The sequence below is a fragment of the Triplophysa dalaica genome, chromosome 3 (genome assembly GCF_015846415.1).
Source record: "Triplophysa dalaica isolate WHDGS20190420 chromosome 3, ASM1584641v1, whole genome shotgun sequence".
Taxonomy (NCBI): Eukaryota; Metazoa; Chordata; class Actinopteri; order Cypriniformes; family Nemacheilidae; genus Triplophysa; species Triplophysa dalaica.
The window spans coordinates 24,712,063-24,737,375 of record NC_079544.1 but is presented as its reverse complement, the minus strand read 5'-3'; the positions used below and the strand labels follow the sequence as shown (position 1 = coordinate 24,737,375).

The window sequence follows — 25,313 nt, the reverse complement described above, 5'->3', positions numbered from 1 at the left end:
GCAGTTCCGGATGTCCTCCATTCAAGTTGACTACTGCATTCTGGTGTGTGATGAAGGGTAGTCGAATAAATTTTAGCAAAGTTTCCGCTTATGAACGAATGTCAAATATACATCCTGCTCTGCATGATCTGTCAACGCTGAAAGCGTTTTATGTATTCTACAGCTTATTGTATTTATAGTTAGAGTAAAGATGTTTGATATGAATCAATTGGAGGTCAAATTCAAATTGCCTTTGAACTATGCATGGTTGTATTGTAGCTTAGCAACAGAGCTCCCATTGGACACATATTCCATGTTTTTCCTGCATCATAAAGATGCACAATTATTTATTTTAACTCCCAATAAACATCTTCGGGTGATGAGTCATTTGCAGTGCATTTGTTGAAATAATGTTTTCTCTGATTTCAGCACTTGTCAAAATGAACAGTTCAGAAGTCACTGCAGTCCTGAGGAGAGAAATCTACGAAGTTAAAATCTTCTTCTATCATTTACAGGTAAAATGATCTACTGTACTGTCACTAAATGCGTTTCAGAAAGAGGGGGTGTGATGGCTTACATCCTTGGCTTACATTTTATCCAATGCAATTTAAAAAGGAGAGAGCATTTCACAGAGCCAACAATAACCTTGTAAAACTGTTAATTTCGAGTTGAAGTTTACTGTGTAAAAACTATACAAACATCATATATTTGAATGTGAGTCATAAACTTTATTTTGTATATATATTTCTCGCAGTACATTTGTAAAGTCATAAAATGTTTCTAAAATATTCCTTCTTGAGCTGTTCTGTCTTTCCGTACAGATAGCAAGGCAAAGTCAAGTTTCATTTTATTTTAGCTGTGGAGATCTGTGTTCATTTACCTATCTGCATTAGACAAACTCTTAAAGCAACACTTTTTAGTTTTTCAATCTTAAAATAATGTCTCTAAAACAGGGGTGGAGCTACGGGTGGACCCAGTCAGAGCCAAGACAATTATTTTAATAGTACTAAATATTAGTTTTTAACCTTAATTCTAAATTTGAATTGAATAAATAAAATAAAAACATTTGAATTGTTTGTTTATTAATAATGATATCCAAATATTAAAGAAACCTGGAAATTAAAATGATGGTGAAATACACACAGCAACATCCAAAGAGTCGAGTGCTAATGGCAGCATCTGTGCTTTTGCCTCCACTGATATTATCACTGATATTGTCATGTATCAAAATTGTCCACCAAGAACAGAAATTATTGCTCGAAAGCAACGCTCCTTCACTTCTTATACAGTTTAAACGGATTAAATACAGCAATAAAAAAATATGCAATATTTTGTAAAACATATAGTTTCCTAAGGTACACACCTAGTTTACTTTCACAAGAGATGGTTATAAAAATTGGAAACGCCTTCAACAGGCCTGTAACAAACATGAGTCTAATAAGACTTTTGACGCATAGCCGTGGGTCTGTGTTTAATCAACTACAGGGTGATGGTGTTTCATTTGTAGACTGAGGTTTAGTGAATTGTAATTGAAGCCACAATAGGAGAGAACACTCGTCCATCAATTTTTTTTTTAAATGACTCGGGCTGGAATAATTCACATCTCCTTTTCAACCAATCCACAATTTTACAGGCCCAGCTAAATTCACATGTGTTGCACTGCCCACAGGGAAGCTTATACAGTAACATTATTTACAACACTAGTACAGACAATTGCACTTATCAACCACACAGGTGAACTTGTGAGCAAATGTTCCACAGTGTTGCTTTAAAGAGGCCCAAACACACACGTTTTTTGCCAATCTCATATTAATCTTGAGTACCTATAGAGTAGTATTCCATACTTTGTACCTTCGAAGAGTATTTAGTTTGATCACATTTATAAATGATAGATACAGCTATACGTTTTTTTCCAAAATAATATGGTGCATGCAGGGGGGAGGGATAGACTGAACCAAAGCACATTGTCAACAAAACACAGACATCTGTTTGTGATAACCATATGAGGTTCATGTCCGGCATCTTTAAGCGCAGGGACGGCTTCATATATCAGTTTAAAACGATCTCCAAACCCAGCGTTATATCAACCGTTTATATAACATTCCTCACCCACATGCAGTGAACAAACAAAAACCTGAAAGTCTCAAACGTATGCTCTCTCCCTCCTGTGTGAAAGTGGCGTCTGCGCATGCTCCTTCTCCTGCTCTACTTGCTGCCACGTGGGCGTGCCGTGTGCTTTTCCGGGAGAATTGTCAAATAAGGGACTGAGAAAAATTGTTACGAAACAGTTTTATATTTTCGAAAAAAACTTTCCGAAACCTCTACGATCACTAGGGGAGTGTATCGAGCACAGAAGTCCTACCTCATACATCAAACTCCATGTTAAGCATGAGAAGACAGCACGTTTAACATTGTAAAGAATTCAGAAAGCATGACACATCGTTGCAGCACCCCTTTAACATAAAGTGCATTGAAACATTGTATTTATCAGTATCTGTCCAGAAAGGTAATAATTAACACAACGAAAATGTTCTTGAGAAGGTTTTTGTGTAATTTCATGTAGTTATGTGTCGTTTCAGTGTTCAAACTGGCACTACATACACTGGAGTTCATTATAGAACACAAAAGGTGTTCTGCACACAAAAAGAAGAGGACATCTGAGGTTGGCCTTGTGTGTTTCTGTTATGTTTCTAGATGCAAACTAGAAGCTGAATAATAATGTGTGTATTGGCGGGGGGGGACATGTGCTGAATGTATAGAGAGAGAGAGAGAGAGAGAGAGAGTTTAGAGTCGGGAGGACGTGATGGGGTGTTGGGGGTCTCTGCTGGTGGTGTGCAGCTGTGAAATGAATGAGCAACTTTTTCCCACGGCCAGTCAGACACTGAACGGGCCGCGAGGGTCACGGCACATCACTAATATATTCAGATATAGAGAAAGAAGAAAGAAAATCAGAGTCGTGCAAATAAATGAGATGTCTGAGACCGCGCGAGAGAGAGAGTTTGCAAATTCAATCCAAACCAAACCATAAAGCTACAATTTAAGTACAATATTAGTTTTTTCAGCGGTTTTATTACACAACTCAATGATGACAAAAGTGACCTAAATCAAATGAGCATTTATAAATCTACCTCAAATCTACAAAAGCATTCGAGCCTGGTAAGACAAATCTTATCTAAAGCAAGGACTATGCCTAAATTAAATTAGAATAATCAAGTCACTTTTATTTTTATAATCTGCTTCATTAAACAAAACAATGACGCTGATATATTAAGATGTCAATTTATCTTTAGAATTTTTTTTATTTATAAGCTTATGTTAAAACTGAACATATCAGATCTGTTACAATCAAACATGTTTATTGTCCCATGCTAATAATCTTAAACTATAGAAATTAATTTAACGTGACAGATTTCGGAATATCACTTAATAATTATTGTTTTATCATTCTTGTGTCATTAAACTCGAACTTGTCTAAAAATCATGAACGAGTGTCTGTCGGAAAGAGAGTGAGACACACACACACGCAGACAGACAACAAGACACACCGCAACGTTGTCTCACTGTGATACATTCTATAAAAGATGTGTCATCTATTTCCAAATAATAGGAGGCCAGCTGTGTGTGTGTGTGTGTGTGTGTGTGTCAAAGACCGCAGTTTCACATTGAACCTTAAATTTGAATCTGAGACACTTTTCAATTTAGGAATGTTCAGAATATCATTACTGACTGAAAAAAAATATTTCATCACAGATTAAAAATGATGTCTTTCTCAAAATTCTCAAAATTCTGGAAACACCAAAAGACAAAAAAACTTTCACCAACCATTCAGGATTTTGCAACAAATGTAATAGTGTTGTGTAGTTATATTGATTATTTTAATTAATTGGATTGAATTTCCACGGGGGGGCACGGTGGCTTAGTGGTTAGCACGTTCGCCTCACACCTCCAGGGTTGGGGGTTCGATTCCCGCTTCCGACTTGTGTGTGTGGAGTTTGCATGTTCTCCCCGTGCCTCGGGGGTTTCCTCCGGGTACTCCGGTTTCCTCCCCTGGTCCAAAGACATGCATGGTAGGTTGATTGGCATCTCTGGAAAAATTGTCCGTAGGGTGCGTGAGTGAATGAGTGAGTGTGTGTGCCCTGCGATGGGTTGGCACTCCATCCAGGGTGTATCCTGCCTTGATGCCCGATGACTCCTGAGATAGGCGCAGGCTCCCCGTGACCCGAGGTAGTTCGGATAAGTGGTAGAAAATGGAATGGACTTGTTAAAGTAAGCTGTTTTTTCTTTTCTTTTTAAAATCACACCATGCATATTCAAATGCTTACCACTGCACTACCACTGCAATGATATTAATATTATTATAATATCAGTGTGTATAGTTATGTTACCAAAAGAAAACATAAAATTTGATGTTATGAGAACAAAAACAGACACAAACAGACACATTAGAGTCTACACATAAACAAACAATGTCAGTAGTAAAGCTCAAATAATTTGACATGGATGAAAACGTTTTTCGTTTCATAATCTTTCAGTTTGAGTTTTTTCAGTCTTTGGTCTCATGTTAAATCTGAGCAGTGTTTGAGATATTGTTGAGATCTCAGTAAACCACACATCGTTTTAGTTTCTAAAATGTACATCTAAATTTGAGTGCTTTCATTCTGAGCTTCTCTCGTTGAGACGCACATGAGATCACACGTCCTGGGCTAATCATTCTTTGAGCAGCATTCAGAAACTGTGGTTAAAAGTTTATTTTTAGTTCTGGACGCTGTAACGATCAGATCGGTCTGGCTCTCGCTTTGGCTGTTTTTACCGCTGTCCCCCTCGAAAGAATCTCAGGGAACATGGTTCCACTCAATTACCTAGCCTCTGCCTTTTCTACCCTTCTTTATGTTCCTGAAATTCACAGCCCGTTCTCTTAGTAAATACCAACCGACGCTGTTTCTCTTTCATTCCGTGTGTGATTCAGATGGAAATGAAGAAGGTTCTTCAGCAATTAGCTCATTGCGAGGATCCTCTCAGTCTGTATTGTGTGGAGATGTACAGGGTGTTAATGTCATGAAGAGTTGAAGCTCTTTAACACTCACCCTGGAGTGACAGGCGGCTCTTAAAGTCCTCACAGTGCAGATGATGGACCAGATGCTTCTGTCCTCACAATCAAGTGGTTTTGGGATGAATACATATTTGATGAGAAAAGGGATGAATCTTCATAGCAACAGCAACAATGTTACTTTACCTAGTCTTATATAAGAAAAAAATCATATATGAGATTTCTTTAATATCTAAATTATGTCTCCTAAACATCTATGATATTAAAAGGAGAGCAAGTCGCCTAATGTATGTCACCTGTGATATTTCTCCTGAAAAAAGAGAAATGTCTCTGTCATTAGAGTTTGAGAAGAGATCTCAACAACGTCTTAAACTGAGTTCAGATTATCAAAGCTCTCAATATGAACATTTCTCATCAAATTTAATCAAATCCAGTTTATTGGACCTCTACAATCTACATTCATTTACACCTCCAGACTCTTCATGTGTTTAACAATTACACTCTCATTTGATTCTCTTTTATTTCTCTTAAGCAATTTTAGGAGAAACATCTGAGACTAAATTCATATTTAAAAGAAACAACCGAGAACTCCATCAAATCTCACGAGCTATGAAAAAGAACATCTGAGTAATAACAGTCTTTTAAACATATTTTTGACAGGCATTTTTAATGGTGGAGAAAGAAGTTCTCTGACAAATAACATTTGAATGAACAACATGAATCAACATAAAATTAATAAAAGATTACAGTAACAGTAAGTAACTGATTTAAAGGGTAACTATTACAATGTCATTTAAGATTACGTTATACGCAGTGTGTATAATGTTGCTGTGTGTGAATGTAAGAAGTCTGCCGAAAGTGAACAAATAACAAAGTTTTTGCTTGGGAAAAAAGGAGTCGACTCTGAATCACGCACACAAGTCGTCTGTCGTTCTCATTTCGGTTGCAGCTTTGATTTGCGTCACTCCATTTAATGCCCTTTGATCCATTTAAGACAATAACTGACTACTGTTAGAAAATAAAAGTGTTTTTACACCTTGTATGTATGTAAACTTGTTGTTGGACACTCCATTATCCAATGTAGGACGTTAAAAATATTACATTTACATTTAGGCATTTGGCAGACGCTTTTATCCAAAGCGACTTACATTGCTTTATCCTATACATTTTACATAGGTATTTGCAATCCCCTGGGATCGAACCGACAACCTTGCTCTTACCACTGAGCCACAGGAAAGCTTAAGGAATATTATTAAGTATTTACTCTTGAAGAAACAAACTAGGACACATGGAGTTGTTCTGTAGGGTGAACCTAACTTTTCAGTATTCATGTCCTGGTTAAACACCTCATCAGATTTGTGAAATTCACTCCGAAATCACACTATATGGAAGACCATGATGTTTACAATGCGGTAGTCTGAACTAAAGCACATTGTCAATAAAACACAGACATCAGTTTCACTTGACCGATGCGGTTCATGTCCGGCATCAGGCATATGGAGCTGGGACGACTCCATATATCAGTTTTAAACGATCTCCAAATCCAGCATTATATCCACTGTTTATATAACATTCATCATCCAAATGCTGTAAACAAACTAACACCTGAACTTCGCGAACATTTGCTCTCTCTCTGTCTCTTGCACACAAGTGAAAGTGACATCTGCGCATGCTCCTTCTCCTGCTATCCATGCTGCCGAGTGGGCGGCCTCGCGTTTTTCCAGGAGAATTGTCCAATAAGGGACCAAACATTTTTTCAAAACTGTTTTATATGTTCAAAAAAAACTTTCCGAAACCTGTACGATCGCTGGGGGAGTGTATTGAGTATAGAAATACTACGTTATACGGCCAACTTGTTTTTTTAGAAGTTGACCATGTTAAGCATGAGAAGACAGCACGTTTAACATTGTAAAGAAGTCAGAATGCATGACACATCATTCCAGCACTGCTTTAATGTAAAGTAGCTATGTTTCTTGGCAGATTCCTTACCATGATTAAACTGTGGTTATTGTGGCGAGACCATGGTAAATCAGTTCCTATTGTTTTTGAAAAGCAGTACATACAGTTCTGATGTTGAACTTTCAGTCAACTTTTAAGAAATATACTTGAAATTACATTTAAAGGGGTCATTTGGCGCAAACAGATGTTTTCTGTGTATTTGGTATGTTATAAGCTGCCCATGTATGTATTAGACACGCAAAATTGCAAAAAAATAAGTGTTGGAACAAAAGACCAGTGTTGTGCAAGTTACTTATACAGATTACTTGTTTCTGTTATTTAAAAGTAATCCCTTATTTTAGAATATTACAGGTTATTTGAAACAGTAAACTTATAAGTATTCTACTAGTACATTGATATTAGTACACACACTACATAAAGTACAGCTAACATACAAGTACACTTGATAAATGAGTTCGAAGCATACTTAAGGGAATTCAATGAGGGGACATCTATATGTACTTTAGATTCTGGAGGAACTGAAAGTGATGAAAATGTGCAAAGCTTGTAATGCACTGTAAAGTCGGTTTGGATAAAATCATCGGCCAAATGTGGAAATGTGGAAATGTAAATGTTTAGGGTTCTTTAGGGACTTTAAATCACCCTCAAACTCTATCTTCACATATCATCACATTTTCATGATTTTATTTACATTACATTCACTGGCAATGAAGAAATAAACACATTCACACATAAACACACATCAATCCCTTATTCACACACCTATTTGCATGAAGCACTTTGAGGCAAATCCAAGCATCTGAAACTTCTCATGTTCGTCTGCAGAAAGGCCGTGCAAGATGTAAAGGATCGTCTGGAGAGCGGCCGAGTGGCCTGCTTAGACCAATTGCTGAAGGCACTACAGCTATATTTCACCTGCCTGTGGTTCTGGAAGATAAGCGCTGACATGTGGTAGCCTGAAGCTTGCATGTTAAGAGGCCGAAGAGTAGACGCCAGCGCACAACACTGCAGGTGAGTTACAGTGATGCATTTTCCTTAAACACTGTCACATCAATGAGATTAGAGAACAAATGGAAACGTTTGCTTTAAATCCCTGTAAACTGGAAGTTGCGATCATTCTTACTTCCGTATTTTGACACATTTCCGAGTGAAGCGGAATTTTGAATCAGAAAAATAGTGGGCGTGGCTTTCATCTTTATCTGCGATTTGATTGGATGTATAAAAACCGCGGTTGCACTTTGAAATGAAACTGGCAGCAGACTAACAGTTGAATGGCTGGAGTACGCCATTCAATATGAATAGTGTCACGGGACGTGTGGTGAGAGAACCCAATTGCAGGCAGACAGTGGTGAGATTAAACAAAAGACTCTAATATATAAACAAGAAACACAAAGCAAAAAAAACACAAGGGGGTAAAACATGGAAACGTTTTGTAAAAAAACATGGAAACGTTTTGTAAATAAAATAAATCAGGCGAACAGGAACCCAGACAAACTGACACTGAGAACAAAACTCACAGACAGGAAACACGACACAACGTCTTAGGCACCGGAACACACAGCACCGAAACACACAGCACCGAAACAAACAGCACCCAAACACACAGCACCGAAACACACAGCACCGAAACACACAGCACCGAAACACACAGCACCGAAACACACAGCACCGAAACACACAGCACCGAAACACACAGCACCGAAACACACAGCACCGAAACACACAGCACCGAAACACACAGCACCCTTACAATATCTCCAAACTCAGTCCACAAACAGCGAGTACAGGAAGAACAAGATACAAGAGTGAACGAACACAGGACAGAGAAAACAAAGGGGATTAAATAGGGAGACGAACAAAGGATAATTAACAAAAGGCAGGTGTGGGTAATGAAACACTGAAGGGAAGCCAACGAGGAAACGAGAGGGGCGGGGCAGCCATGTCTTTCTCACACTAAACACGTGATACTATCAGGGTTCTACCCCAAGGCTGGAAAAGCCTGAACAGAAATGGCAGAACCATGACAAATAGTCACTACAGGATGGCAGTGCAATTTCAGATTTTAACAGAAGATTATGAGGGCCCACGAAAAAAAGATCATTATCTTTAAAAAAGATAATGATCCATATTGATAAACTATTTACAATGAACGCTATAATATTTCAGGAAAAAATTGTAATTGAATTTTTTTATTCACAAATATTTCTCCTAAAAGAAAGAGCCAGAAATCTGACAAATGAAAAGATGTTAACAATTTGTCAAACTGACAAAAGTAAATATCATTGAAGATCTCATTATGAACTCAAAAATTTCTAATCAAATTGACTCAAATTCAAATGTTTTACTCAACAATTTATATTAATTTACACCTCCGTATATACTCTTCATACAAACAGAATCATTTGATTCTCATTTTAAAGCAATTTTGACAGAAACTAATTTGAGAATTAAATGAGACTCAAATAGGCACAGGCTCCCCGTGACCCGAGGTAGTTCGGATAAGCGGTAGAAAATGGAATGGAATGGAAATGAGACTCAACGGATAACTCCAACGGAGCTATGAAAAAAACATTGCGGGCACTAATGCCAGTCTACCAGCGTTCAGAGCATCTGGCTGGCACGAGAGCAGAGAAAATGGCCGCCCAGTGCAGAATGGCTGTGTCCCTCCAAAAGATGGCGGTGCCTTTCACCGTTTGCCATCTGTGCGACCGAGCGTTTCACAAACGCACTTAATTACATTTGCATTTCCTTCATTTAGATGGAAGGAGAATGCAGCTAATTGCTCGTGATCTGAAGCATGCAAATCTCTCGACGGGAGTGAGTTGAGAAACAATGAAAGCATTTTTGAGCTGTCATTGAGGACGAGGTGATGCTGTACCCGCTGCCATATGGGACTTGAGGTCCATCATATGCAAATGACTCACTGAAAAGAGCAAACCATGATATAATATACAGACAGAGCGTAATTAGCCTGCATGGCTTGACGAGTTTAGTCTAAACTGATCACAGACAGAGTGTAACGCATTTACAACCGTCTACACAACAATATTCATGTAGCTACATTACATTGGTCGAGCATTGTGCTAACGCTCTGAAGGCTTAATGGAGTTCTCAGTTAGGTTTCATTACAGGATCAGCTTGCCAAAAAAAATATTATAGCACAGATGTTGCTCTTTCACAGCTTCATTTTCAGTCTCAACTTCAGATGTTTCTCATACTGCTCATGAGAAATAAGAAGAGAATCAAATGAGAGTGTAATTGTTGAAACATATGAAGAGTCTGGAGATGTAAATGAATATAGATTATAAAGGGTCCAATACTCTGGATTTGATGAGAAATGTTTGAGTTCATATTGAGTAATTCAATAATGTTGAATTTTGATTGCAGACTTAACAAATCATAGTTCAGTTTGACTCATTGTTGACATCTCTTCTCAAACTCCAATGACAGACACATTTGTCGCATTTATGACTCGTTTTCTCAGAAGAAATATCTGAAACACAGATGAGACTTCAAAGTTTTAATTTGCTCTCCATTTAAACTCATTGAGAAATAGCAGCGATATTAAGGAAATCTCACATGTGATTTCTCTTTTGGGCTTGTCTACCGTTGTTTCGGCAATGATTACAGCCCGCAATTTACTTTAGATTACAGCCCGCAATGTACTGCAAAATTAAACAGAATTTACATTGTAAATTAAAGTAACAATACTTTACTTGTACAGTACATATGTGTAGGTAAAGGGGAACAATATGCAGAGTTTGGGGATTTAAAGAATTAAACATTTAAACTAAGTGTTTTTAAACTAAGGGAAACTATTTTAATATGACATGGTATGCATGACCTGCAGTATGCAATACAACAATCTTAGCGTGAACATACACTACATTTTTCACATCACAATGTTCCAATAAATGAGCTACTGTTGATATTAACTACTGTATGTGCGGGGATCTTATTATATTATATGGTCCCTAAAGTGACATAAAAGAATTCCTGATTGACAAAGAACATACAGTTGCATTTAAAGTATAGATGTGAGAACTATGTAAAATGAGACATGTTTGTGCTCATATTAACATTGTGAAATTTTTAATTCAGAAACATCATTACCAGGGTTTATCTCTCATAGAAAACATCTGTAAATCACTAGACTCCATTAGGTCTCTAGGAGTAAGAATCAAAATATTAAAGATATCTCACCATGGATACAACTTTCTGTTCACTTTATCATTCGTGTCAGAATATATTCCTCATCCCAGTAAAGAGATGAAATGAAGCAGGTCTGAGACTCTTTTAAATGAGTTGCAAAATTCAGTGGCTCCTCTGTTATTTTAAGATGAAGGGAAAATGTCAGAGATGTAGGACAGAACATGTGTGTTCTTCCCTCTTGTGGGAAAAGAGAGACTTTGATGTCCTCATTAAGGCTTTGAGCATTGAGATCAAATTTAAAGCAAACATCCTCTCACTCCATACACTAAAACCAACCCTCACTGATCCCATTCCATTACGTTCTGTTACAAAACAAGAAGTTTTGATGCGATTGGATGAGCCACAGATCTTGAAAAATGTATTTGCATGTCTACATATCATTATTTTCACACCCGTCACAACACTGCGAGCATTATGAGGGCAAGAAAGACAAAGCTAAGATTTTCATGCACTGTTTCATTTTTAGGTCGTTTTATTCTGTCGCATCAGCTGAGCTTTGTTTGGTTTGGATCGGTGCTGAAGGCGAGTGTGACAATGATACCAGAAAACATGGCGCCTAGCGCATCACACCAGTCTGTGTGATTTTGGGGGGGGGTTTGTACTTGAACATGGGAGGTTTGGGGTTTATGTCTGGGGTGGTGTGGGGTCTGTCTGGGTTTGAATCAAACCCATTAGGAATAGTCCACGTATGAGTGCTGGTGGAAGGGTGGGTGGATTGTCTGTGCGAGCCTATTTGTGAGTCTCATTTGCATATTCGGCTATGGCTTCACATATGCGAGCTGATGCAATAAATTAATCCATCACACGGCTGTGTTTAACTACTGATGTACATCTCACAAAAATAGAAAGTAATTTATACTTACATTCACATGCACAAAATGCTTTAAACAGAGAAAAAGATGTCACAGTAGCCTCCTCTGTGGAATGGTGAAGATGTGGGACGGCAGCCAATCAGATCAGAGCAGAAAAAGAAAGTAATAGAAGAGAGGCTGACTTCACCCTTTGTGTGCCGAAACGGACCTAAAATCCCATAAGAAAGACAATTCACAGATGATATTTCTTTAATATCCTAAAAAGGATGCTAATAGAAATTATTTACCTCTAAAATCTACATTTATTTACACCTCCATATATACTCCTCATGTGTTTCAACAATTACAGTCCCATTTGTTTCAGGAAATGAGAAACATCTGAGACTAAATTGAGACTGATTTCTAAGTCACATTGGATAAAAGTGTCTGCTGAATAAATAAATATAAATGTAACACCATCAAATCTCCTGAACTATGAAAGAGCATCATCAGATTAATAACATGTTTCTCGAGGAACACTTAAAAAATGGGCACATCGTTTCTGTCCTGTGAATGTCCCACAAGCTTTCCTGAAATTAAAGAACTATTTCAGGCCAAGATTAATTGTCTCTCATCCGTGAGAGTTCGCAGAGTTCTTTAATGATGGGGTGGGGGGGATGTTGCGGTCGACATTCGCCACCAAACAATGCAAGTCTAGACGCTCTAAACGTACGTAAATAGTAAGTTGAACATGCTTTTGTGGACTGCGACGCCAAACGTGGGAACGGCGAGAAACTGGTGGGCTGCTCGAGCAGACAGCTAAAGCCTCTGAATGCCGCTGCGGCAGGTGAAGAAGGACCCTAGAGGTCAAGGTCAAAGTGGGGTGCTCGTCTGTGTGGCTGGCCTCAAGCCTGACTGTCTGGAAACAAATGCAAATGAAGTACGCATAAGGCACTGTGTTTGCCCAAGTCTTTTATAAAATAGACAACGGGCGAATTCTCCTCACCTCCCCCAGTATCAGACTGTGTGAAGTGCTCTAATATGGACGGGCAGGGGTTTGGACGCTCCCCCCCAAACATCTCTTATGTGTCACTCCAACATGTATCTGCTCACTACAAATGTCTCTGGTAATATTTTAACCTCATTTTCATCTATTATGCCAATGAGAATTGAAGACAAAATGGTCCAAACCATATTGAGGTCTTTTGAACGCAAACTGAGGTAAGTTGGCAAATCAGTTTGAGACATCGAGTATCCATCAAAAATCTGCTTTAAAATGAAACACCTGTTGGAGCATAGCAAAGATATTAATATTAACAAGATGCATCACTGCCATTGAAATAAATGAGGAGGAACACAACGCTCAATATTGCCGCCCTAGCGAAGCTTTGCACATGCGTAGTATCTGAACAACATAAAAAATAATGATTTAAAGTGCAATTTGATCATATGAAACTAACTGTACAGTACTGGTAAAGTTTATGTCATTTCTAATGTTGTCTTTAAATCTGTAGTTTATTGGGATTTTAGCCAGCGATTGTAGAAATATCAGTATTCCCATTCACGTTTTGTTTGAATTACGAAGTAACTGCCCACAGGCGCGTTGCAAAGATGGCCACACGGCTTCCCTAAACGAACTTTGAGCATAGTTTTGTATAAATGTCAGTTTAATTTTCACTCTCAATTACTTTTTATTGCATTTCTAGCAAGAAATAAGTATGACAATTTTTTAATTGCTGGCTGTTATTTTTTACCGCAACGATGCAAGTTTTTTTTGTAAAATTCCTTGTTTGTCAACTTTTTCTGGTCAAAAATTAAGTCAAGTTTGAACATGGCATAAGGCGTTATTTTACTAATACTTCCATTTGGAATTTGAGACGTTCATGAGGTCTAACTAACGGTACAGCGTATATCGCTTGGGATATGATGGTGTGCGGAGAGTATACAATTAAATGAGAGGAGGGCTGAATGTGAAACGATGTGAAAGGTTTTCCATCAGCTCTCAGCGTGAACTCCTGCAGAGCTTTCATTCACTTTCTATTGTAGAGCCACCATTTGAGCTTGGCAGAAAAAGACCCTCCAGACCCTCACCCCCCTTCTTATGCAAGATCATTCATAGTTTCTGCACATATCTCACTTTATCGCTTTCAACTTAAAGCTGAATGTAATTGGTCACATGTTGCTCTTTCATAGCTCCTGAGATCTGACGGAGTTCATCAGGAGAAATAAAACGAGAATGAAATGAGAGTGTAAATGTTGAAACACATGAAGAGTATGAAGCTGTAGATGAATGTAAATTGTAGAGGTAAAATAATCTGGATTTTAGTAAATTGAATTAGAATTGTTTGAGTTCAAATTGAGATCTTCAATCATTTTGCTCAGTTTGACACATTCTTGAGATCTCCTATAAAACTTTGAAACTTTTGAAAGACATATGTGACAGACTCGTTTTCTCAGTATAAAAATCTCACACACCGACAACACTTATGCAGCATATGTTTTCATGTCACCTCATTGGCTGAAGACATCCTTTTTATTTAGTTTACAGAATATGTTTGAAAAAATACTTATTTTAAAAACTTGAAAAACATGGCTCTTCTCTCATTACTCATTACAAATGAACAAATGCTAAGATCGTCTTTACGTTTGCTTACTGTCAAAACAACATGTTTCACCAGAATGGTAGCAGCACACGTCTCATGTGTGATTCAAGCAGGATTTATTTCTGTAACATATGTCACACACTGTAGTTTAATCTCTAATCGTCTCAGTCTTCTCGTTCAATAATGTTCCTTTTGTGCTGGCACCCCTGTTTCCCGTCAGACTTCATCTCCTCTTTTCTCTCCGTCAGCTCAGTTATTCTCCTGCCCGCTGCTTAAAACCTTTTCAGCATGTCAACAAAATGTCTGCTCAGCTGGGGCTCACGACGGCCTACCGGCTTTCACTTTCCCCTTCTGTCTATCACTCTATCTCTCTCTCTCTCTGTTCCCTCTGTGTAATTTTTTCTTTGTCTTAACATTGAGTTTTAGACTTAAAGGATCTATGAGTATCTCTGCTAAAAGCCTTAGTACACGACAGTCCTAATGCGTCTCTGCTGGAAACTCTTTATAATATTAGGGCAGGTCCTAGCTCCTGCCTGACTTTATCCTTCTTTTTATCTCACAGACCTTTTATTTTATGTAATAAATAAAACATTGCTCTTTCTACAGTCTTTTTAATGCCTGCTTGATCTCTTCCCTGCGTCAACATGAGACCGACATCTTTTTGTACTATGGTGGCCATATGGTGGCCGTCGTGTTTGGACTGAGCGATTCGTTGCAAATCTGTAATACAATGCTAGTGGCGGCTGTAAATAAAAAAAACTGCGCCTTTAAGTCTCACCTCCGTCTCAGATATTTCTTGTAAGATAAAGAGTCAGAAGCCTCTTCTAAATTCTAATGGAGACATTTGTGAGATGTAAAAAATGTGTCAAACTGAGCTCAGATTTGTAAAGTCTGCGATCAATAGTCAATATTATTGAAGATCTCAATATGAACTCAAACATTTCTCATCAAATCCAGATAATTGTATCTCTACAATCTACATTTATTTTACACCTCGAGACTTCATGTGTTTGAACAATTACTTCTCCTGATCAGAAGCATCTTAGACTAAGTCGAGACTTAAACAAAAATCACGAGAACTCCATCAAATCTTGTGAGCAATGAAAGAGAAACATGCGAGCAATAACATTCTCCTCTGCATCACCACTTCTCTATGAGACTCTGCTTGAATCTCTTTTTTCCGCTGTGATTGGACTTTAGATCTTTATGAAATCTCGCTAAAGCTTTGAAGACGTGCAGAAGTGTTGGTCAGTACAGGGTCAGTAAATCTGCTGTCTCATCACTAGATTATTTTTAGAAATGGATGAGCATGGACCAGCTGCTTTTACTGTCGGGTGTTTGAATCACAGTGAAAGCAAATAGTCATCTAAAGATATTCAGAATTGAAAACAGCACTACTCTCTGTGCATTTTACTGCAGTGCAACTAAACTAGTGTAAAAATACATACAGTATTATTATGCTTTCCCCTACAAAAACGTAGCGTATTCAAGGGTGCTATTAGTATACTATTTTAAACTAAAAATAAGAAAGTACATACTTCTGGTCTACTTTTATGAACTATAACCCTTAAAGTTACTTAATAACTTTTAAGTACATGAACTATTAACATACATGTCCAATTTTATATAAAAAACAAGTCAACTTTGGGGTGGAAAGATTAGAGTAAAATTTAAAAAACCTGCAAAAAGCTAACCTATGTGTATGTGATTGTATGTGTGTGTGTGTGTGTGTGTGTGTGTTTAGTATTTGCCCTCTGGGCCTCATTTCATGGTTTACAAAAACGCTAATGAAAAGTTAATGTGGTCTTTTAAAACAGTCCTGAGATCAGAGGACGAGACGAGAGCGTTCGCAATCGGTCGGTTCTTCTCTGGAGATTTCATCCGTCTGTCAGTGAGGGTCAGATCTGGATTGGTCACCCGCATCACAAACACACACTGAAGAAATAAAAACAAAACCATAAACAAACCATTTTTAAAAACTGTACACAATCCATGTGAAGTGTTTGTCTTTCAATTAAATCATTTAAAACGTAATAATTTTAACAAAATATCTTTTAAAAAGTCCTTTTCTGATTTACATGTTTATGAATGAACATGTGTACCTCAGGATTAATGTGAATATTCAGAATTTTCCTCTCAGTTTTTTGCATAGTGCTCATGGGATAAAAGATGTCTGGAGCTTTAACAGGCAGGCGATGGTGACCTCTGACCACAGCCCGCCATAAGGACGTGGTTCACATAGACTGGGGCAGGCAGAGCGCAGTCACGGCCTCTTAATGCCCCTCACAATCTCTGGATTCAGCAGAGTTGTGATCCAATGACATGCATTTTTAATGAGGACCAACGTCTTTGTTGGCCAGACACAATATCGAGGCGAGGAGGGGTGACAGCCCCAATGCCAAATCTTTTTAATCCATCACTCTCGTGCGCTTTTCCTTCTCTTTCACTTCCGCTCTCAACTTCAGCAGTCAGCAATGAGAAGAAGTACAAGAGTGCTTAGTTCCAGATTCTTTTCTCTGGTATGATCATGTCTTCACGGTCCAGACCTCCCAGAGCTCACAATGAGAGCTGTTTAACCCCATCCCAAAGCTGTTTATACTGTTAATGTGAACTAATACACATCTGATATTAACAGTAACATACAAACACAAACCAGAATAACACCAGTGCACTGTAACCCGCAGTCCAGTCATGTGTCAATGTGTAGATCTTAAACCCATGATTGAGTAAAATACACATATGCCACAACCACTGAAAAACCTGATCTCACAGGAATTTGTAACTATTTACAAGGTGGCTGATTCGCATAAATTCGTAAGTTGTGAATCCTACAGAAGAGTACGATTACTAGAAAAAAGCAATACTGAAGCCCTGGCCCTATCTCCGCCCATACACCTACGTCACTGGCACGAAAACAAATCGTGCTCAAATGAACGAATGGGATTGTACGATTTCACATGAATTAGCCACATTAGAGAGATAATGTTTAAACTTTGAAAGAGAAATGAATGAGCGATAATATGTTTCTCTGGGGCTGGCGATGTTTGAGTTCTCATACACACAAGCACGTGTAACGGGTACCGTGGCAACGGCACCCGGAAGGGACAGATTATTCTCCTGTAACACACAGGAGAGAAACGAGGAGACAGTGTGTCACGTTCAAGCTCTCTGGAGTAATTTATTCACAATATCATTAAACAAATATCTGTCTCTCAAAGTCACATTATGCTTCACATATCACTTTTTCAATGTCTTCTTAACATTATAATGACTTTCAGTGTTCATGTCAATTCAAATTCTGCAATAAAATAAACTTTTCTATTTCAAATTTATGTTCACTGACTTTGTATTTTTATATTTCACTCTATTCATCAAAAAAGAAATACAAAAACCATAGTAATATACCTCAATTACTTCTATTAAATGATTAAACATTTCTATTCACAATATTTTACCAGTATCACATTGATACAATGCTGCAAATCACTCTCAGAATTATTAATATACTTAATATATAACTTTAAACCTTATTTAACACATTAACCATTATCAATCGACATTCAATACACATGCATAGTACATTAAACAATACTTATTCACCTTTAAAGCTTATAGAATACATTCATGTGCATTTGCATAAGGAAAAATGTATTTTTTTAACTGACGTGCTCACCAACGTTACATGTGCGTTTTCAGTAGGCTGCTAATCAGTCGAGCTTTTCTCTCTCGCTTCAATCAACTCAAAAACAACCTCTGACGAACATCACTTCTCTAAAACAATTCACTTATTGTCTAAACACATTTCAGCATGGTTAAATTAAACTTTTAAGTGCTTTTATACATTTACCCACCTGTAACACACAGGTGAGAAACGAGAAGACAGTGTGTCACGTTCAAGTTCTCTGGAGTAATGACGACTCGCACAGCTTAACACCGTTCGCTCGACTCTGCCCCTAACGGTCAGGAGTAGCATTGCACACTACTGATTACAAGGAATCACATTAAAATAAAACCCTTCTGAATGTTTCTTTTTTTCAAAATAACACAATAACATTTTCAAAATGAAACCAAAAATTTTAAATATACCTAAAGTACAATTAACATACTTGTGTGATCGTCACACACGCACACACCAATTCATGAATTTTGAAATTGTGTTTCCTGCATTGTTGTAACAGTATTACAAGTGCTCTTTTCTGTTCCAAAGTGACTTTAATCCTGTGTACAAGTAAATGGTGTAGGGTAAATGGTGTGGGTGATGAGTTTTTGCCTGAATGTCACAACAGGTGCTCAGCTAGGTTCAAGACTTCAATACTTTCTCTCACACTGACTAAATCAATCATTTCTATTTAAATCCTCACCTTACACAGAGGCATCCTCATGTTGGAATAGAAAAGAACGTGGTCCAAACTGTTGCTATTAAATGAGAAGCACACAATTCTCCAGAATATCATTATATGCTGCAGCATTAAGATTTGTACTCATGAAAATGACAGACCTGTTCATTAGAAGCAGGTGTCCCAATACATTTGTCAATACACACCTACACATACTCATTGTCTAGAGCTCAGCAACCTTTAACACACACAAACACACACACACATTTATATAAGACACTGTCTGCTCTGCTGTGTCTACACACACACAAACTACTCATAACTGAATGTTTATTAATAAGTAAAACTTAGTCATCATTAACGTTTACTTGACACAATATTTGTCTGAATATGACACGCTTGTAAAAATTTCAAAATGTGTCATGTGAAGAAACATTGATTTCTGTTCTGAACACAGAAGATGATTGTGTTAAATAAGGTGTTGTGTTTATTATGTGTGAGTTTCCATTGAGACGTTGTGTTTGGGTGAGAGGGGGGTGTTGACCCTTATCTCTCCAAAATAATGATGTCTTAGTCTAAACACACACACACGGCTCGTATAACCCACGACAACGACCTCTGTGTCTGCCTATAGGCTCAGGTCAGGTCACAGTCTGTCTGGCCGCTTACAAACGTGCAAACACACACACAAACGTTTACACACACACACACACACACACACACTCTGTCTGACCTCTGGTTTCATGCCGGTTTCTGTGTTAGAGGCGAGCAGGGTAACCCTTGGGACCCAAGTAACATGACCAACGGGACCATAAAACTACACCCACACACACACTTCAGAACGTGTCACACACACACCTGAGATTTACTCATTAATGTAAAGAAAAAAAATATGATGCGTACAGTTCAGAGCCCTTTACCCATGATCACATATTGTGACATGATTAAAATTATGCTGTGTGATGATGGTGATATCCACTATTCAATTCTTGATAAATAAAAGTACAATTTGATGATCATGTTCACATTAAGTATACTGTATTGTTGGTCTTGTTTAAAGTCCTAGTGAAATAAAAAATTACAATGCTTAGTTTTCATGAAATATTTCAGCGTTTATTGTAAATAATTTTTCAATGTGGGTCATACTCTTTTTTAAATTTGAGATGCAATATTCCTACCTGTACTGACTAACCATCTTAAATGATGTGTGTTATACAACTTGGGCAGAACATCTGTTATCTCCACCCCTTCATCTGTCAGTCTGCTGCCAGTTCCATTTCAAAATGCTACGCCTGTTTTATACATCCAATCAAATCACAATTTAACTCATTCGAAATTCCATTTCACTTAGAAATGCATCAAAATACGGACGTAAAAACGATCGCAACTTCCGGTTCACAGGGACTTTATAATCCTGTACTATAGTATATTTCTAGTATGTCCATAATGGTAATAATAATATATACTGTATATGATTATACATTGGTCATTTTTTATAGGTGTGTATAATAATGATTAATTTCTTTGTCATTATTGACTGACATGGAGATTTTTTTTTTTCTCAGGTGTAAAAGATAAAGTCACATGGATGAGAGCTGAGGCCTGTACCATGAATGTTGCTGAACAAACTCAAGGTTACAGGATTAGTTTTGGGTTGATAAAACAAAACCAACGTCATCAAGCTTTGTTGGTACCATGAAGCACCTCATGGAGTTTCTTTGTCAACTCAAGCTTTGATCCTGAAGCTAAGATTTGTTTGTGCGCGCGTGCACATAAACGAGTGACGTCGTCATCGCTTAACCAATCGCGTTCAACATGGATAGAGGGAGTTCCGTATGTTTGTTAGGAAATAATTATGCGCAAATATAAGTTACACAAAATTGTATTTCGGGCCACAGAGTAATACTGTTTCTGCAGTCTATGCAACAGAGAACGGTTTCAGAAACACTGCTGATTGAGTTAATGCACAAGTTAAACGACTATATAGTACACACATTTACTGTAGTGTACTATAGTAAGGTAAATATTAAAGTACTGTAATAAGATGTATGTGTATAATGTATGTGTGTGCCCCCAAAGCGGATGAACATATCCTACTAACATATAGTTATCATTTAGTTTACCTTTATTAAGAGAATGAAGCACATAATGAAGTGAAACGATCTGTGTGATGACAAAGTTAAAGGGATAAATGTACTGTACTATTCATTATGGCACACGTGTGAAAGTGAAAATGTATATTTGATGGTACAGGTGTCTCTGTTATTGTAGGACATTTCACAACCTTCCCCAGAAACTGAAGTGCTAAATGACTAAATGTAAATGTAAGTGTACCTCCATTGGTTACAGAAGAAATGTGAACAAAATACACTAGAGAAGCTTACTCTAAATAAAGAAGTACCAGGATGTGAACTTAGTAGTCAGTTTAAGTGTACATTTTAAAATCTGATGGTCATCTCAATCCTGACTCTGGTTTGACTGAGGGCCATGTTGAAGTTGTTCTGTGTTCAGGATAGCAAAAACCTTTGGCATACATAGGGACCCCTGTCTCCCACCAACAGGCTATCAAACAGTCCTGTCATAGAACAAAGAAGAGATTATTGTTTTGAAGGTTGTATTTAATTAATTTAAAGGATTTTGTACTGTTTCCCATTTACCGATTAAAATAGCAGTGTTAAAAGAAATGTGATGTCACCTGTCAATGTATGGTTTTGCCTATATATTACTGTAGCTGTTTAATAGAAGGCTTATTTGGACAAAGAAGATAAATGTTTCACACAAAGTGAAACTGAAAGTGTTCCTAGATGTTCTGCACCACAGACAAGAATGTGAAAAATGCAATGCAAAGAAATACATATTGTATGTATTACAATAAAAGAATGGAATATAAATACATTTAATTTCATGTGTAAGGGAAAGCCAGCACATGTTATCTCTAAAATCAGATTTTTACCTATAACCATTATTTAATTTTATATTTGTAATACGTATTTACATCTTTTTATGTTAGTATTTTTATTTTATTAAACATAATTAAAAATAACTAGCCATTGTAACAGAAACATTAAGGACTGCGTTTGTTTGTACCACCATCAATGCCCTGTATCACGAAGCGAGATGAACAACACTGAGTTGCAGAGTAAGTTTTGAGTTGACAAAACCAGACAAACCCACAGTGGTTTAGATCAGCTAGGTTCAGCTGCAGCGCAACTTGGTATAAACTTTCTCTGTCAACTCTGGTTTGATCCAGAGTTTGTGAGGCGCTTGCAACTTAAAGTGTGACACATGAGGCAAACAGCCAATCACACGGAACATGGAAAGCATCATCCATTTGATTTGCTTCTCGCGAGTATCAGCCGAATCCACTTTTCTGTTGAAGATGAAGAGATTAATGTGAAAAAAATCTAATTAGTTCAATTAGTACTTGTCTGAGTGCCACAAGTAAATTCTGTCAACTTTAACCTGAACCTGTTTTGTGTAAGAGTATTCATTGAAGAGAGTACTTTAACATTCTGGCATAGTCAGGTTTTCTTTGTTGGTGGCATAAGGATAATTTTGGTGGGAGGAATTGTTTTTTGGGGGGGTAAACAATAGCAACCTTAGGCCGTGGTTTACAGCGGATAAAGTTTGGGACTACTTCGTGGGAAAAGACTGCAGGTGGCTCTATGGATTCTGAGTGGCAAAGACAAGAGTTGGAATCACCAGCCTTTCCAGAGAATTCAAGTGGAAATATGGACAAAGCTGATAAAGCTGTAATGGACAGAGGGCAACAAGGGTTGTTGATTCTACAGGCTGAGAAGGTACCAAAATTCTCAGGGGTTTTGAATGTGACAGACACTCTTACTGTAGAGGAAATGCATGTTCATACTAAAGCTATGGCGAAAGAGAAAGCATTGTGGGTGTATAATCATTTAGAGGATGCCGCTCTCATCTTCCAAAGGTGGAAACGGAATTAGTATTAGTAAAGTATATTTAGAGTGCTGAGAGAAGTTTATGGGTGTTCACACTCTCATATTTCCCTGCAACATCGGTTATTTAATCGTAAACAACGGGAGAGGGAATCTTTGTTAGATTATTCCCATGTTTTGATGACGTTAATGGATCAAATTGTGAAGTCAAACGAACTGGCCGAGGCTAAGTCTCAAAAAGATCATCGTGACCAATTTTGTGATGGGGTGTAAGATCAAATATTGGGTGTGAGATTAAGCGATCAAGTACGGGTAAATCCGAATTGGACGATTCGTGAAGTACGCAGGGAAGCTGTTAAATGGATAGTACAATGTGAGGGACAGTATTTTAAATGAAAGCCAAAAGACACCCCATATTTTTCTAATGAGGCCCAGGTTAAGGGGTTTAATGAGCAGAAGCATATAAATCAATCGGAGCATGCAGAATTTAGATCTCTAATTGAGGCACAGCAGAGTCAGTTGGATTCACTGGTAAAGGCACTTAACCCATTAAAAATGAGTGTAATGGCTCCTGCCCCTGCGCCTCCCTCTAGAAATAGAAGGAGGATGTAGAGCGAGTTGAGATGTTTTCGGTGTGATCAGTTGGGTCACATGGCACGTTATTGTTCTGCTCCTCCACAGCTTAGGCCGATACAAGCAGGAAAGGAAAATGTGACTCAACAGGGAAACTAGAACCGCCAGTGTGCAGAGCCACACACTGGTGGAGAAAACACCTGACTCTTTTATTGAGACCACGCGAATACTTGTGAGCCATTGCCCAGTAGTAGAAGTGAAGTTTGGGGATATGGTAATTCCTTCTTTGTTGGACACGGGGTCAATGGTTACAACTATAACCGAGGGTTGCTATAATGAGTGTTTTACTCAACTTCCGCTGAAGAGTTGCTTGTGGTTAGACCTTAGAGTGGGTAATGGGTAAGAGTTACCTTATTTGGGCTATTTGGAATTAGATGTCACAATCTTGGGTAAATACATGCCAGCTATGGGTGTACTGGTAGTGAACGATCCCAAAGACCCCAAGATGCAGTTTAGGAAGCTAGGAACCCCGGGGCTACTAGGAATGAACGTCATTAAGGGATTTTATCATGAGTTGTTTCAGCAACATGGCACTAGACTCTTTGACATTCCAGTACTACTGGAGTTTGACGGTATGGAGAAGAGCTTTGAGGCATTGCCAGGTTGAAGAAACAATCTTTAAACTCACATGAAGTCTATAAGGTTAAAGTGCAAGGAGGGGCCAAACCTCCTTCGACCCGCCTCGGCTGCTAAGCTGTCCTCCTTGACTCAAACAATTTAATAAATACTCTAGACCTGAAACAAACCTGTCTGTGTCCCCTTTTATGTTACGACATTCTTATTAGATTCCCAAGAGTCGTAACATAAAGAGTTGTAAGGCAGCTGGAAAAGTGCAAAGAATTAAGGTTGTTTGTAAAGCTGGGACACAAAACAATCAAACACCATTTGTTGCTATATCATGAGGAATGATATCCTTTCCTCCCATCAGGGGTTGATGTCCATGAACTGAACTCTTCTTATCACACCTCTCTCATCCACTTCATCTATTCAGGCCTTGATCATTGGAAAAGTGCTTACACATTCCATATTGTGTTTATAATGTTTTGTCATGTTATGAAGATTTGAAAATCATGTTTGGTATTGTTTTAAAGGTCTTGGTGCGATGGGTGAAAGGGTCTAGTTCCTTCAAACCTAACAAAGAGTGTATTAGAGCTTTTTAACTTTAGGACGTTACCTGCACTCCTCTAAGAGGATTGGCTTTATCAGGGAATCCAGTTCAAAGATAAATTGGCATCCCATTTGATGATCTCGTCAGCAACAAGTTAAACTAAATTTCACAATGACCATTGTATTAACAATGAACATTGACTACATCATTCTTGGGTATAAAAGGTGCATTGGCAAAAGACTCAGGGAAGATTCTGTAACCAGAACTTCCCACATTGCAGATGTGCATCTTGATTTGGAAGCATCTGTAACCAGAACTTCCCACACTGCAACTGTGTGTCTCGATTTTACCAGGTATGATAAACTTTGTGGTTTTATTTTGTTCTTATACTATGTTAATAATCTTTGCATAGTATATTAGGAATTTCCATGTATATGCATTCTATGATTTTAATTAATGTTGTGCCTGCCTGGTATAATAAATTGTTATTGTTGATATTATCTGAATTCTTCAAAGTCTGTTATTACAATTAGATTGAAAGGAACCTGTTCTGTTACCGCAAAATCGATGTGTCAGGATAGGTAGGGCTAGTTTATACTAGATTTTTTATTATAAAAGGAGCATTGCTAAAGCTCACAAGACTTCCACCTATCATCTGGCCTAGCAAGTTGCATGATCGTGACTAAAATAACTATTGTTATGTTTCTGAGCAAGCATATCGCGGCCAAACTTAATG

The 25,313-nt window shown here is 37.8% G+C and overlaps 1 long non-coding RNA gene across 3 annotated transcripts in view; it reads left to right on the top strand.

Moving 5' to 3' along the window:
- Window positions 1-25,077, top strand: part of LOC130418440 (uncharacterized) — a 30,546-nt gene extending 5,469 nt beyond the window's left edge. For all 3 annotated transcript variants that reach the window (XR_008906332.1, XR_008906333.1, XR_008906334.1), the window contains exons 2-4: window positions 409-494; window positions 7,811-7,996; window positions 20,494-25,077. This is a non-coding gene — a long non-coding RNA (uncharacterized LOC130418440). The remainder of the gene's footprint in view (window positions 1-408; window positions 495-7,810; window positions 7,997-20,493) is intronic.
- Window positions 25,078-25,313: the final 236 nt, after the last annotated feature.